The sequence below is a fragment of the Oxyura jamaicensis genome, chromosome 4, assembly GCF_011077185.1.
Source record: "Oxyura jamaicensis isolate SHBP4307 breed ruddy duck chromosome 4, BPBGC_Ojam_1.0, whole genome shotgun sequence".
In the NCBI taxonomy this organism is placed as follows: Eukaryota; Metazoa; Chordata; class Aves; order Anseriformes; family Anatidae; genus Oxyura; species Oxyura jamaicensis.
In genome coordinates, this window is record NC_048896.1 from 2,242,281 (window position 1) to 2,258,040 (window position 15,760).

Consider the following 15,760-nt stretch of genomic DNA (forward strand, 5'->3'; position numbering starts at 1 on the left):
GGGAGATGGTGGGGTTATATTTTATGACAATCCAAAACTCTCTGCATTGTTGAACTGCACAAAATCCAGGTAAATATTTTGGTCACACGTGGAGCTACAGCACGCTTGCATGTCTTAGCTCTTTTGACGGCTTTCAACATTGAGAAGGGTTCCTGTTGTGCTGTGAGGATATTTACTTGCATCAGTCTCATTTTATCTCTGTTAGACATGCCCTTTGCTCTCCACAGCCATGGAAACTGTATTTTAGGTGTTTGCCAGAAACATGCCATCAACATTCAAGCAAGGAACAGTAACAACCACCTCAGCTGGTAAATTCATACCACAGAGAAAGAGAGAAAAAAAAAAAAAAAAAAAGAGAGAGGACTGCAAAATATTCATAGAAATTACAATGCCTCTTAGCAGGGGAAAATCCTAAATTCAAGAAATAAATTAGTCATTTATAATATGCACGCAGATCTAGCCTGAAATGTACTATTAAGTCATTTTACACTGCAAACCCCTAGGGGCAAGAGCCACATCTTCCCCTCTGGGAACAGTACAGTCAGATCCAAAGCACATTGACGGTACCCACCAAGCACTAATACTACGTGATGGCCTTTCTGAGCAAACTCGGAGCCCATGGTACTGATGATCTTGGACAGCATAAGTACCGTGTGAAATTCTTCTCACAGCAATGAAGTTATCAGGCTACACAAAAGCTGAACAAGAAACACTAATTTGAAATATGGTACTTAAAAAATAATGTGGAGTCCTTTCACTCCCTGGAGATGTCTGGTTTCCCAAACAAATGGATAGATTATAACAAGCCATTGTGTATTATTTTCTGTTTGTCAGTGACCTAGTTCCAATGCTGTCTGTGATACTTAAATGGGAAACTAAAGCTTGGGGGTAGGTCTTCAGCTGGAGTAATTCAGCCCTGCTCGCTGTACCAATACACAGCAGGCAGAAAGCATCTTCCAGTGAACACACAACACTCAGGAAGTTTCATTTCTTGGCTTGAATAAAATGAGAAAGAAAGATGCCCTTCCAACATCAGCAAACAGGTGAGTACAAACATATTTACCAACCTGAACTCTGGGGTGACTTCGGTGACAGAAATTTGCTAGTTTGACAACTAGCAAAGACTGTGAGGTGCATTTCTGTGATGAATGCATAAGTATTAATTTTTGACCTGGGACTGATTACATGATGAAGTTCAAATGGCTGATGGCATTAGGTCCTTTTCTTAGTTTGTTGGATTACTACAATTAACATGACTGTGTGGTGAGAGCTTCAAAGGGAGAGCTGCATTCTGCCTTATTATCATCTTGGTAATATATTTTTTATTAAAATCATGCATGTTGCACACTGATGATCCTTGCAGTGATTTACAAATAACGCATTTATACTTCATTTAAATCATACGTTATAATTTATAGGTTAGTTATTTTATGTTAATGTCAATCAAAAACAGAAGCTGTATGAAAGAGCTCAGAATAGGAGAAAAAGGTTTTTCATAGTAAGTTTAAATAAACTAATGATGGTATTACAAGAGCTATCACAGAGAAAGCTGCCATCTATTAACAGAATTCTTGCTGTTTATTTAAATGGTCCACCTCCTGCTTGTTTGTAAAAAGTTAATAATTACAGCATAACTAAACTTGTGTAAATAGACAAGTCTGCACTGAATAAAACCTACAAAACTGAGCTGCAGCTCTACCTTAGCAGTTAAGAGTGAATATTGACATTTCAGCCTTTTTTATTGGAGCATACACCAGCCCTCTGATGAAGCTGTATTGGAGATTTTGTTCAGATAACTCCTCTGAGATTGTCAGGGTGGCGGCAAGCACCCAAAGCCCCAGCCCAGCACAGCCCCAGGAATGGTTTTGCAGTGGCATTGCCTTTGCAGAGCACTTCAGCACCAGTGTTGCTGGTTTAGCACAAACAGCACACACAGCATCTGAGAGAGAAGGCAGAAAATGCATGGCAAGTAATTCCCTCTTAGGTTTGTCACCCTGTCCATAGCAGGCTGGGAGCTCCTTGTGGCTTCCAGTGGTCCCTGCAGCACATCCATGAAATGGTGGCAGCTCTGCTAGGTAGCTGCCTGTCTTGTCAACTGGAAGCTAGAATACATTCAAAACTTTTTAATTCAGGTTGTGAGCAGAGACTGGGACAAAGCAGGAGACCCTGACTCTTGGAGACCAAAGAAAGCCAACAGCCACTCAGTGTTCTACACAGTGCCACGGTGGTTGAATGCTAACTCTGCCTACCACCTCCCTCATACGTAGAAGACCTCTGGCAGTTGTTGATAAATGCATTTTCAAGAAGGGCTGTGTTAGACCCCAGATAATTTGTACTTGTAAAGCAGCCTCCTGCTGTGCTCCAGCTAACCGTGGCAGTAAGGATTGGTGAGAGCACCACCTGGTGCTCTTGTGACCATGTGCCAGTGACCATTTGGTCAGATTTGGCAGCAGCACTACCCCACGGTCCTCCAAGTTGTGTAGAGTGAGTCACAGCACTAAAGCACACGCTACCATGATGCTAAATGCTCTGTAGGATAAAGGGATGCTCTCAGAGCAATGCAGGGCTCCAGCTTAGATAATCTGAAGTTCTCAGAACAAGCTCAGTGCAGCCAACATCAGCCTTCCTGCATGGGGAAACCCAGGTCCTTTGGAAGCAAATTTTCCTATTACAAAGAGAGAAAACACCTCTCATACCTGCCATTTGCAGCATTTTTGCTGCCTCAAACAAATTGTTGTTGATTTCCTGCAGAAAGGAGCTGTGTAGCCTGTACGATTTAGAAATATTATCATTTGCCTTCTTCCCTACAGATGGCAAACTCTTTGGTTTCTGCCACCACTAAACATACAAATAAATCATCAAGATATGATCTGCTAACATATTCAAAATGATGTTTGGCCTCAATTTTTTTTAGCTTCAAACATCAATTTCATTTCGTAATGAATACATGCTTCATCTCATAACATTTCATTTTTCATACATTTAGCAAAATTGCTTAACTGATACATTTTTTTACAAAACAGCTTTATTTCTACCCTAAAAACATGCAAATCAAAGACTCGCACACTTATATCATGTGCAGAATTCCCTACTGTTGGTTCAATCGCTAAATCATAAAATATTCATAATTCCTACATTTTTATTTTTATTTTTTTTTTACAAAATGAATTTGGTATCCTGGCTTATATAAATCATGTTAAGATATATGGACAAAATTTTACCAGCCTCTTCACGTAGCTATTTCCCTTTTTATTTGCTGCTTCCTCCAAAGAACAACCTCCCCACCACCCACCCATGTGCTCTGCGTGCAGGCAGCCTTATCGGGAGTGCTGGCAAGGCACATCCAGCACTCACTTCACAAGCTTAATGCCCTTTGCAATTCTTGTCTGAGCAGTTGTTAGCTGAAGACAAGAAGACTTATTTCTATTCATTCCCTGCATAATCCACCTTATGAATTTACACCTCACCTATCCGTACATTCAAGGACCCAGAAATACAAAATATTTCCTACTGTGTTTTAAACCCACATCCTCCTGGATACAAGATAAGAGCTTAATAGGTTTGACACCACAGTGTTTTCATATTCATGCATAAGTTATGGATATAGCAACAGATCAGCACTTCTTTGTGCTTCTCATTGGCTCTGGTTCGCTGCCTTAAACTGTCTGAGTCAAGGCCACGTTTTAATGCCATAGACGCTCTATTCAAATACCAGTATGACCACATTTTAAAAGCCACCCTGTACCACTTCATTGCCGCAGATGTCCTTTACATCTGGCAAGGGCCGTTTCTCTGCATGTCAACAGTAATTCAGTTTAACAGCTGTCTCTTTTGACAAGCTTAGTGTCAGACTCTGAAATGACAGGGTGACAGTTTTCCTTTTCTTTAACAGAACGTAGTGCAAATTAACCATTTGAATGCAGGATTGCTGAACGCCCCCAGAATACAGTTTCCAGAGTGAACTGAATAGGATTTAGGAATTGTTGATATTTCAAGCGAAGCTGAAAACCTATAGGGTTTGACAAATCGAGGCACTTCTACTGTAATTGAGATCTGTACCTGAAATCTAAGTGTTCAAAGCCCAGAAAACCTTAAATTGAGATGCGATAGACATCAGAGGTAAACACTGGGAATTTGCAAACTGGTAATGATAAGTACTTTTCCTGCATTGCATAAATACACTGGAGAATTTTCTGTATATTTAGTTAAAGTGCTTGTTAATACAGCAGCTAATGGTATCGTGTGTATCAGCTTTCAAACGGCACGTTGTACACACACCATTTTCCACAAATACCATATGTACCAAGGCACCTCTTAGCATCATTTCTCCAGGACTATGCCCAAGATAATTCTGTGCATTGTAATGACTGAAACCTTTATCTCAAAAACCAACTTGTGGACAGTAACAAAGTGCCACCACCATTTATGAACAACCAGTAAATGCTACACAGACATGCCTTTAATCTGGTGCAAGAGCGAGCTTTATGAGGCTGGCTGTATTAGGCTCACATAAAAGTGAATAAAACAAATACAAACATTATGCTACACTTAAACTGCATATTGATGCAAGTTGTGTGGTGAGCCACTTCACTGTGTTAATGTCATACTCCAGCTGCCACAGTGAGGATGAACGGTATGTCCCTGATTTGGCAAATGCATGTCCTGTTCTCATCCTGTTGAAATGAACGGCAAACCTCAAAGTGATTGCAGTGGGACTAGACTCCGGCTCACGCAATTTGTTGTTTTAAAGAACTATGAAAACCTCTCTGCTGTTTGCTCCTGGGTAAGCAGTTACATCTAAAGTACTACAAAAACTCTGGGATGAAAGGATGATACAGAGAGCTTAACATTTAAACGCCTTTAGTAATTGCTTTTGTTTGCTTATTTAGATATCACAGTAAGTATTTGGATGTGTTACCCATTGCCATAACATCTGGGCATCTCATATTTAAAAAGATTCATGCCTCTTACTATCTCTAAAAGGCATGCAAATTTGTATGTGCTGAAATGGGGATTTCTCAAGAACTGTTCAGTGTCATAATACAGCTAAGGTCTTCCTCATTATTCAGCTCTTTTTACATATAAATGGTCATGACCTGCAAAAAGAAATCACTTCCCCTCAGTCACTCTCTAGCAAGGCTTCTGCTCGATCTCGGTCCCTCCTTGAGCAGTAGGAACGATCAGAAATGAGACGAAGCTCACCCCGGGGCTTCCAGCCCAAAGACTGAGCTGCCGGAAGAGCTCTCCTCTTGCTGAACAAGGTCTGGTAGAATTAGCAGTCGACCTCAGTAAAACCTGAGTCTCCCCGCTCTGCAGGAGCTGGGACAGACATGATGATGGAGCTAAACTCCCTGGTGCCTCATTTCTCACCCGACATGCCCTGGCTTTTCATTTCCATAGCCTGGGAATTCATACATTCATAGCCAGAGGTGAGTCTCTATGAAGGGAACATATTGCTAGCATTTTATTAATATACCACGAACCTAAGTCAGCTCCAAACACATATTTTTAGCACAACATCAGCCCTGGAGGAGCATACAGGGCGCTGGGTTTGGAGCGGTAGGTTGTCATTCTTATTGCACACACCTCTCAGCTATACAAAGCATATCTAATCATTTATAATACTTAACCTCTCCAGAATCTATCACATGCCTGAAAAACTAATAATTCTATAACTTAAGCTAAACAGAGTACTATTCAGTTGTAAATTTTATGGCTACTATCTCCACCTCTTATGAAGTGTGAAAAGAGGCTTCATATCTGTCAGTCTTTTCTCAGAAATGACTTTCGTTGATTACTTAAACTTTCGTTAAATAAGCTTTCCACAAGCTGTAAAAACAGAACACAGTAGGGAAAAAATTGGCTCTCTTTTAAAAGTGCTGTAAAGTCTCTTTTTGAATGAGTAATTAGAAATGTGTAAACTCTTTTATGGATATGTGAGAAGCACACACAAAAAATGTGACATTCCATGCAAGTATTTCTGTGTGCTATCAAATTTCATTGTATTTCACAGAGACCAAAACTATACAGACCCAAAATACACATACATTAGTGGACATGGGTTATTTGCCAAGAATGAATTTACATACAGTACAAGTAAAACATCCTAATTTAAATCTACGACAATGGATACTCACATTCTTAAAGAGAAATCAGAGTTGTTTGTCTTTCCACTCATATTTATACAGATTGCAAAGCTGTTGACAGAGCATGATTTGAGCTGGGCCTTTCCAACCGCTTACTGTTATTTTTATTGCCATTGTCAGCTATCTTTTTCATATCAAGAATGGAGCTTGGATGAAGACGCTCTGATTTTTTGAAGCCATAAACAAACGGAAGGAGACGCCACGTCACCCAGCAGCTGGGCACTGAGTGGGCAGTGGGGAAACCCGAGTCCTGCTGCTGGCCCTCATCCTCCAAAAACCTCCCTAAAAAGTCTTAGTCAGCCCTTTGGCTGTTCTGCTCCTGTACCTGGATGCTTTGTAGGACAGAGGCATGGTCATTGAATGGGACTCGTTCTGCACAAAGGGCTCCTCAGGCTGTAGGAACATATTCCAGTGCATTACTGCATAAAATCCCTACTATGTTGGAAGTTTTAGACAACAAATAGTAAAGCAGCAATCTTTCTGTTTAGAAGTGGGATGAATAGATGGGACTGAACATGCTTAGGCACCCTGAGTGCCATAGCACCTAGAAGCACCAACCTCTCAGAGTGCCAATCCAGGTATTTCTGTGGTTGTCCAGGCTGTGAGTGCAGAGGAGTGCTCCATCCCCAGATGAGATGATGCTGATGCACTGCAACAACCCCTTGGTACCTTCAGTGCACTAGGGCAATCCCTCTCCCCTTAAAACTCTCCCTTTATTCACGCTGGGAGGACAACTTGCTGTGACTTTGGACAGAGGGGCAAGTGCTTTAAGGTAAACTGAAGTAAAAGAAACCTATAGGGGAGGTGGGTGATTTCCAAAAGTGCCTGTCCCCCTGCCACCAGGGCAGCTCCCACAGGAGCAGCCGATGCCTGCTGCGGACATCGCAGGGAGAGCCCCCCCTCCAAATGGGTAGGATGCTCGCTTGAGAAGCTGGTGGATGCCATGCTGTGTACACGCACTGTGCACTATAAATAGTAATGTCTTCTCCGCTCCTCTCCATGGAAAAACCGGCAGGAGGGGAAATAGTCTCAAATCTGTGTCGTTTTCAAGCCAAAGAGAGCCAGGCTCATTCTCTCCTCGGTGGGGAAGCCGTAGGTGGGGGGTATGCCCCCATAACCCTGTGGAGGCTGAGCAGCCAGAGGATGAAGCGGGTTCCAGCTAATGAAGCTGGGAGGAAGAGCTGCCCCCCCGGCCCTGCCGAGCAAGGCGACAGCCGCTGTGGAGGGTTTGCCTGGTGTTGTTCTGCAAGCGGCATTAACTGCCACATGGCTCCTCGATCCCAAAAATGGCCCTGCGCATGGGGAGTGCGCCCCGAAGAGCAGCTGCTCCCTGACACCGCTACTCCACAAATCCCAGGGGGTTGCAGTGTGGAAACATCGCTGAGAACTCCCAAGGAGAGCAGAGAGCACCTCAGCATGATCTCCCTTGGTGTAGTGGATAGAAGTGCAGTCGTTTTATTTTTTTGTCCCTGGGAGCATAATTAGGACCGCATCTGCAAAGTTCAGCAGCAACATTGACACGAGAGCAGTGCCACCACTCCTGATCCCCAGGATGCTGCTCCAAGCAAGTTGTCTGGCAAAGTACTCACCCACAAAATTCTGTGGCTCTGTTACAAAGCCAACCATGGCACGTGTTTTCAAGTAGAAGAAGAAAAGTATGAGAAAGGAAAAGGCTTCACACATCTTTAGTGTGGAGAATGTATTTAGTGCTCCCAGAAGCTATTAGATGGGGTGATATGGGCAATTTATTGTTTTGTCAATATCTTTTATTTTGATTTAATAACTTACAAAAACTAGAGTCTATCTGTAGCACAGCCTCAACTTCCTTTATACAACCCCACTTAACTTTCAAACACTTTAACTTTCAGGTCAAATCTCTGTCACAGTGATAAATGGATCTATTTAAATTTTTATCAGCAAAGAATTCTCTCTGGTGTCTTATTCGCTATCAGATTTCATGCACAAAATAACAGGATACTTATTATTTTTTGTTATCCACCACACACACACACAAAAAAAAAAAAAAAAAAAAAAAAAAAAAAGCAAGTCACAACAGAAAGCACAGATGTCTTTGCGAAATATCCGTAATTTATATGGAGACGCATGTGTGAGTGCAGGGAAGATCTTGCATTTGTATAGAGAGTGTACAGCTTATATTGATTATTAGCTTAAAACAGAGACTTACCAGCTCTCATTTAAGTGTACCACGTCATTGCTACCACATACTTTGGTATTGACAATATGGGTGTCCTGCAATGTTGTAAAGTATCACACCTACAGACATTTCATATGGAGAGAGGTACAATGTTTCTGGGAATAATGTGTAAAACACAAGGCAGAAAGCCTTCTATGGGGGTTATACACTAGCCACTAACTATCTGTGTTAAAAAAACAAATCAAATCATTTTATTCTCACACTCGTGAGGCATTACTATACAAGATACAGGGGCCTGGCGTGTTGTTTAATCTTATTTGGCTATCTGACTATTGCTTCATTAAGCAAACCAGAGAAAAACTGCTGCAAAGTCAACACATTTTTAGGTATTACTGTAAATAATCACCTGGTTTTCCTGCCAATAATCAGGACCAAAACTATAATCCTTATAGCCCTAAGTATGCTATATATGTTTAACCTTTACTTTAAAATGGTATTAAATGCTGAACACTGTGGCTACTGTAAAGATAGTAAAAACAGATACTGGAGGAATATAACAGTGTTTAATGACAAGTTACAAAGAGTTCTACTGAAAGAAAAGCAAGAGCAAGAGAGGTTAAATAAACAGAAACCACAGTGCCTCCGATCTTACATTAACTTTCAATAACTAGAAAGTAAAATTTATGCTATATATGATTTGATTTCTCTGATCTGTACATTAAATATTTGCTTCTAACTAAACTTATGTGAGACCCAAACAAAAACTAATTTGCATTATTAATGATGCAAGAAATGTGATGCTTAGTCTCTTAAGATTTGTAATAAAGAAGAAAATATGCTAGAGATTTACTTTCTCTTTTTCATTTTACAAGGCAAGTTTAAATGATAAAACTTATTTAATTAACAGAGACTCTATTTATGAATTAGTTGTTCCTGCCAGCAAGAACGTTTAAAAAAAAAAAAAAAAAAAAACTGTCTGAAATGAGGCTGAGACTACAAAGAGTCCATTTTCAGCTTCAGAGTCTCAAGGGAAAAATCAAAGGGTTTCTTTCTTTCAACAGTTTGGGTGAGATGATATTTTGAGATGTTGACAGCTGCCAAACTGCAAAACCAGTGAAGAACTACCAAACTGAAATCGTTTTTATCTTTTTGAATTTTTCTCAGTGTTCAACTCAACTTCCTTTTACATCTCACAGCTGAAATTTCTACTCTGTTAAAAGGTTTTTTCCTGCTTCGATGCTTGCGTCTACTGCTTTGGGCCAAAAATGAACTCCCTGTCTTCTAAAATTAACCATAAATAATACAGTGCCATTTTTACTAACTATTAGTAGTGTTTCTGTTATTACTGTTATTTTCAAGGGTGATGCTGAAGTCCCTGATCTACAGTCAAAGTGCCACTGGGAAGGTAGTCTGCACATATAATAAATGAGGTAGTACCTGATCCAGGGAGCAGCTATACTATTTAAGCCACAATCTGAACATGTGTCGCAAACAGGAAGAGTCCAGCACCCTTGGGGAGCCTGGCTGACTTCTTATGCCTCTGCCTATGTGCCAAGCATTGTAAGATCAAGACCTAAAATCATATACTTTCAAGTGGAAAATAAAGTAATGAAATAATTGCCAATTACATGCTCAGTGTGGAACCACATTTCAATGGTTAATCATCTTAATCATCTATCTCTATCACACTGAATGTTTTCACTATGTTTACTTACAAGATATTAGTAAAACAAGCCTCTTCTCTTCTAAACAAAGCAGAAGTAAATTTAAAACTTGCCTTCTATTTTTTCTGATAGAAGCTGTTTATAAGATAAAAAACAAACCATACTTAAGTAAATTGATACGTGATAATAGTAATAATAACAACAACGTTTTCCATAAAGCTCAAATGATTCTTTTTCCATTTTCTTGTTAAATCCTACTTCCACTACTAAAGGCTTTTCTAACCTCTACATCTCCATTGCTCCCATGGCCAGCCTGGTGGTTTCTCATCTTCAAGCATCTGCCCCACACTTCCTCTCCCAGCCTCTTCCCCCACATTCTGTGTGTTTCTTTCTTCACTACATACCCATATCATCCCTTTCCTCCTCAAGCTGTCAGACTGTGAAGCAGCCTCAGCTTCTTCCATCCACTTCTTCTTTCTTCCCAGTCTTCCTCCAATGACTTCTCTCTTGCTATCACATCTGTCTTGAATAGGACCTTTTTAGTCTTCCTCCAGCCAACCAGTCCCTTTAAACTTGCCCTTTTAGTGTCTGTCCCAGGCATCACTCTGTCCTGGCCCCTGCTTGTCCCCTGTGCACCCTCCCCTACCTGCACTCTGGCAGTACCTGGCCCCTTTGGCTCGCTCCACCAAAGCCAGCTCGCACACCACCAGACTGGAGACATTCCCATTAATGAACTAACATTCTCCACTAACAGACCTGTTCTGATCAATGATCCATGGACTAACTCGCAGCTACGTGATGAATTAGACTGGGTATGCATCTGAAGTATATATATTCTTTTAGGTTTGTAAGCACAGAATGCAGTGCATAACCGTTTTGGCAGTGAGGAAGCAAATCCTGTTGAAATAATGATTAAATGACAATAAGGAATAAGGATAAGATAAGGAAAACCATGAAAACTAAAGGGCAGGTAAGGGTATGTTAAATGCAATATAAAATGATGCATGTGGCACATGTAATATCTCCTTTAAATGTTGATTAAACATAGATTGTTGGGTGGCTTTTTGTTGTATTTTTTTTTGACTCTCAGTTATAGTTACAGACCTTTTAGTCTCTGTTCTATGCTCTCTACAAGCATCAGTGAAAGCTGAAGGTGCTTGGAACATTTGTATTTACTGTACATTTGTATTTTATTCTTGCATACTAAGTACATTTACAACTGAAGATGAAAACAGGAGGCATAAAGAGAAGAATGTGCCATAAAATGTCTTCAGCCTTCTTAGAAAGCAAGCTGATGTTATTCTGGAAGACGATGGTTTCATTGCAACCACACTTCAAATCAAGCTTTATCAATTGCCATTTATGACTAAGCAAGCCTGGCTTCAGACCATGATGTTGCTTCCATGCCATTTCCAGACTGGAAAATCCGTTGTAAGTATTATGGAATGAAGGAACTTTTTTTAAATATATATGTATATATATATATATATTTTTATTTTTTTTTGGGGGGGGGGGAATTATTTGTGCTGATGTAATCAATTGCATGTTTCAATAAATTACTGAGTGATCATCACTCATAGCATTAACAGAACAGGTGTTCATTCTCCTATTTCTGTAACTGCTTACCTCCATCAAAGCCTGCCTTCCTTAAACCTTTTTATTTTCCAGAGCTAGGTGGGCGCGAACAGGCAGCCCTCCTGTTTCCCTATGGGACAATCTGCTCAAGAGGTGGTGTTTCAACGTGTTTTTTAATCATTTCTATTATTTTCTCTGTTCCCCAGGGAAGAAAATTTAATTCAATCTTTATATTCAACAGGATCCCTGGGAGAGGGAAGGCAGCAAGGGAAAGAGGATGGATGAAGAGAGAAAGGGAATATCTTTCATCTCTTTTGGGGCCAGTCCCTTGCCTTTTACTGAACTCTTCCACAATTACAACACCAACGGGTTCCTCAAACACATCTCCAAGCTCTGCTGCTCACTCTGCTCCAGCATGAAGTCGGGATGAAGGGGGACAAGAAAAGGCAGGTGTGTGCAGATAACTCTGTTTGCCCCAGCACTCCAGAAGAGGAGGCCACCATCCAGCCTCCAAAGCTGACGTTAAACTGAGATAACTACATACCATTCTCTGGTTATCAAATCAGGATTTTTTTTTATTTTTTTTTTCACTGTATAGGAAATCCTGAACCATGCTCATGGCTGGGGCTGAGCATACATAATATGTGCTCTTATTGCTTGTGGCCAGTTAAAAATCGTTTAATACACCATGGGTTTAAAACAGAATTTAAATCTGCCAAGTCTCTTAACTTCCAAGAATGCAAATTTACCATAAAGAAAATAGTTTCCATTTACTAGATTTTATATTCAGATCTTCGTCACAGAGGCTTGCCACCAAAGAAATCTTTTATGCAAGCACATAATCAACGGAAGCCTTCATTTTCGTTGTGGTTAGATTTAATGTGATAATGAATATTCCAGTGTCAGCTCTGGGTAAACTGATGGGGTTTCACCTCAAATACCCTCCTTTAAATATCTCACACAGGCACACGCTTGCTGAGCAGTAAATAATTTAGCAGCAACAGCACAAGGACACCTGAGATTTATTTAGAACGCAGCCGTACCTGCCTTGCTCATACACTGGCCCGCATTCCTGGTCTTGTAAACAGCATCAGTAGCGCGGCAAATAGAGTAAAGGCTTTATTATCTATTTATATGCACCTCTTGCCACTGAGAGCAAAGGGGAGAAAAAAAAACGTTAGGCTCACTGCTGCTCAGCCATTTCCAGCGGGATTTAACCCAGCGCTGCACTGGGAACAGCTGCACACCACAGCTCAGCGCTCCGGTGGGTTTGTCCGAGACCAAATCCACACACGTTCCCTAATTGCCAGGGTTAATTTGCATTACAATTTTAAATAAATACAGATAATATTTTGCATTTGTTTGAGAGTTTCCTTGTAGTCTGCAAACATTTACCCACCCCATGTGAGGTCAGTTCCTTCACGCTCATTTTACATACGTGGTATGTGGCTGAATTAACATCACTGCGAAAACTTTCACTGCCAGCTTTCCTGGCCTGTGTCACCGTATTTTACTCTACTCATGACTTAACTATGGCTGCCTAGAGTAAGACAGTTTGCCAACGTAATTTTTAAGGAACTGCAATTTCCTTGTGTTTTCACCTATTTTGCAGTTATTGGCTGCTGTTTCTCCTCCCATTCTTTCTGCCACTTCCAAGTTCCCACTCCAACACCAAATTCTACCCTCTTTTTCTACTGCTGCTAGCACTACACAGATCAAACAAACACAAAAGTGTTTTCTTAAAAAATAATCATTAAACATATCGTGTAGTTTAGTACCAGTGACAGCTGAATATTTGTTTCATTAATAAATAATTTGCAATTAATTCATGGAGTCATTTCTAAAAGAACATTGTGATGTTTCCATGGTTTTAAAGTGGCAAAACACTAGTCATTTTTTGACAAAATTTCAGTACAAATTGCTCACATGCATCTCCTGGCAAAATCCAACCTCTGTTGAGGAGCATCCCCTTGATCTGGGAACACAGCTCCCATTAGCGTTAGTGGGGAGGCATACATACAATATGCAAATAATTTCTGTATTTAGGATTTGTATTTCAGCTGCATGGGTGCTCACACTGCTTCATTCTAATTATTATTAATGAAATGACTAAACTTAGAGGTCTTTTTTTTTTCCTTTTAAGGCTCATAAACAACGCTTCTACATACTGAAAGACTACTACGAAATCTCCACTACAGTGTCTCACCAACCCATCCATATCTATATCTATCTATCTATCTACATGATTTGGGACATATAATTAGCACTCTGCAGTGGCAAAATAAAACTGTTAGAAAAGTGTGCAACAAAAATTTGTGACTATTTGGGAAAGTAGTTTGTCAGAATAGCGTTTTTAGATGGAGGTGCTTCCAGGTTTTCTTATTCAGCAGCAAGAGGATCAGTTATATTAATGGACCAATACAGCTCTGATGTGGCATGCTAAAAAAATATAAAATCTTTGTTTTTCAATTAAACTGAAGAAAAAAAAATTATTTTTTAACTGAAATAATGCCCAACCTCAAAGCTATTCTAAACGAAATGAATAGGTAGATAACGTGGTGTCTGGAAAGCAAAGTTCTAGTCCCTTGGCAAAAATCTGCAGCTGAAAGGGTTTGTTTATTTGTCAAAAACATTGAGTTAAATTTTGTATTTTAAAAATGGTGGGATACTATAACTTATGAGCTAAAATTAATAAAGGTGAATAGGAGAATCTATAAGTTTTCTGGTAAGAAAATCTGTAAGCAATCAGCTATTCTATATCTTCCATCAATATACAGTCCTTTGTTACTCAATGATTTCAACAAGATGCGGGTTTGCCTTGAGTGCAGTTTGTAACCTATTAGCTTGATCCAGTTTCCACTAAAGCAAATGAAAAGACTACCATTGACCTCAATGCAAGCTGGATTAGACTCCGTTCACATTCACAGTGGAGAAAAAGAAATCTTAATGATTATTTATGCCAGAAATTCCAGAGCAAAAAGCAAAATTGATGCAAATGTGTTGGAGAATTTGAAGAGAAAAATGAGCACAGTGGATATAAAGTATGGTTCCAATAAAAACTCTAAGATTACTAATTACTCTGAATAAGCTTATAGAAATGCTATAGATGTAATTTAATTGCACAAATATACTTCCAAATCCAATTACAGCAATGGAGCAATGATTATACAGTTGCATTAAGAGTTAAAATAAAATATGATACCAGATAAATGGGTATATTAGAAAGGCATTATTAGATTTTCTTGCATTTAGCCACCATAGAGTGCCACCAACCCTTGAAGCTAGGGACAGATAGAAAATAACAGAGGAGAAAGATTGAGCTCGCTTGCTAAATATAGCCAGTAACAACTGAGGTATTTCTATTAGAAAAGAGAAATGGAGAGATACTAGATACCAATACATGACTTACACAACAAATCAAAATACTGACTCATGCTCGCAGCCTTACAGCTCCACCAGAATTAGCAACTTTTGTGAGTACCAAACCATAAAAGAAGTAAAACTGAAGAGGATTTACTGCAGAAATTTGAAACATCCCAGAGAAATCACAATATAGCAATAAAGCGCCAATTATTACAACCATCAATATTCAGCAGTGGACTATCAGAGAAAAAGATATGCAGATTTGATTAGGAAAAAATACAGTCATGACTATCACTTGGCAGAAGAGCATTACTTACAGATAGGAAAAGGGACACTCGCTTTATTTGTAGGTTTAAATAATAATTTGATATTTTAGCCATCATGTCAAGAAATTAACATTTAAATTAGAGGAAACAAATACATGCACTGTGTCATAGTGAGTCCCATTCTGATTTAAAACTAAACTAAGTCATTCCTTGCTTTTCTTTCTCCAATCCCGGAATTTAATATTGACTCAAAATAAATAAATAAATAAATAAAGTACAATATGCATCAGATTTGTCAACTTCTGAAACCCAAAGCAAATATTCACTAATTGCCAGAAGCTTGCAGGTCATGCTTAAATCACTTACAACCTTACCTGCTTTTAAAATTCAAACACAAAACAGGTAAAACTTATATGGATTTTTTTTGTGATAATTCCTGGTGGATTGGTAAATGCATCTTTGGGAGGTTTCCCACCTGCAGTTTATGCATATTTTGTAGTCAGGGAGAGGGCCACTACGAACTTCAGTTTACAATGTCACATGGACTGCATCTGCCCTCTCCTCCCTGCCCCAAGCACATGTTGAGAACCA

The 15,760-nt window shown here is 39.6% G+C and overlaps 2 long non-coding RNA genes across 6 annotated transcripts in view; one reads left to right on the plus strand and one right to left on the minus strand.

Annotated features, from left to right (window-relative positions):
- LOC118166496 overlaps positions 1-15,760 on the minus strand; it is an 87,172-nt gene that overhangs the window by 16,570 nt on the left and 54,842 nt on the right. The window lies entirely within an intron of this gene.
- LOC118166497 lies at positions 903-15,729 on the plus strand. The gene is made up of 3 exons (XR_004750535.1): positions 903-1,043; positions 11,782-11,990; positions 13,684-15,729. It is a non-coding gene; the product is annotated as an uncharacterized LOC118166497 (long non-coding RNA).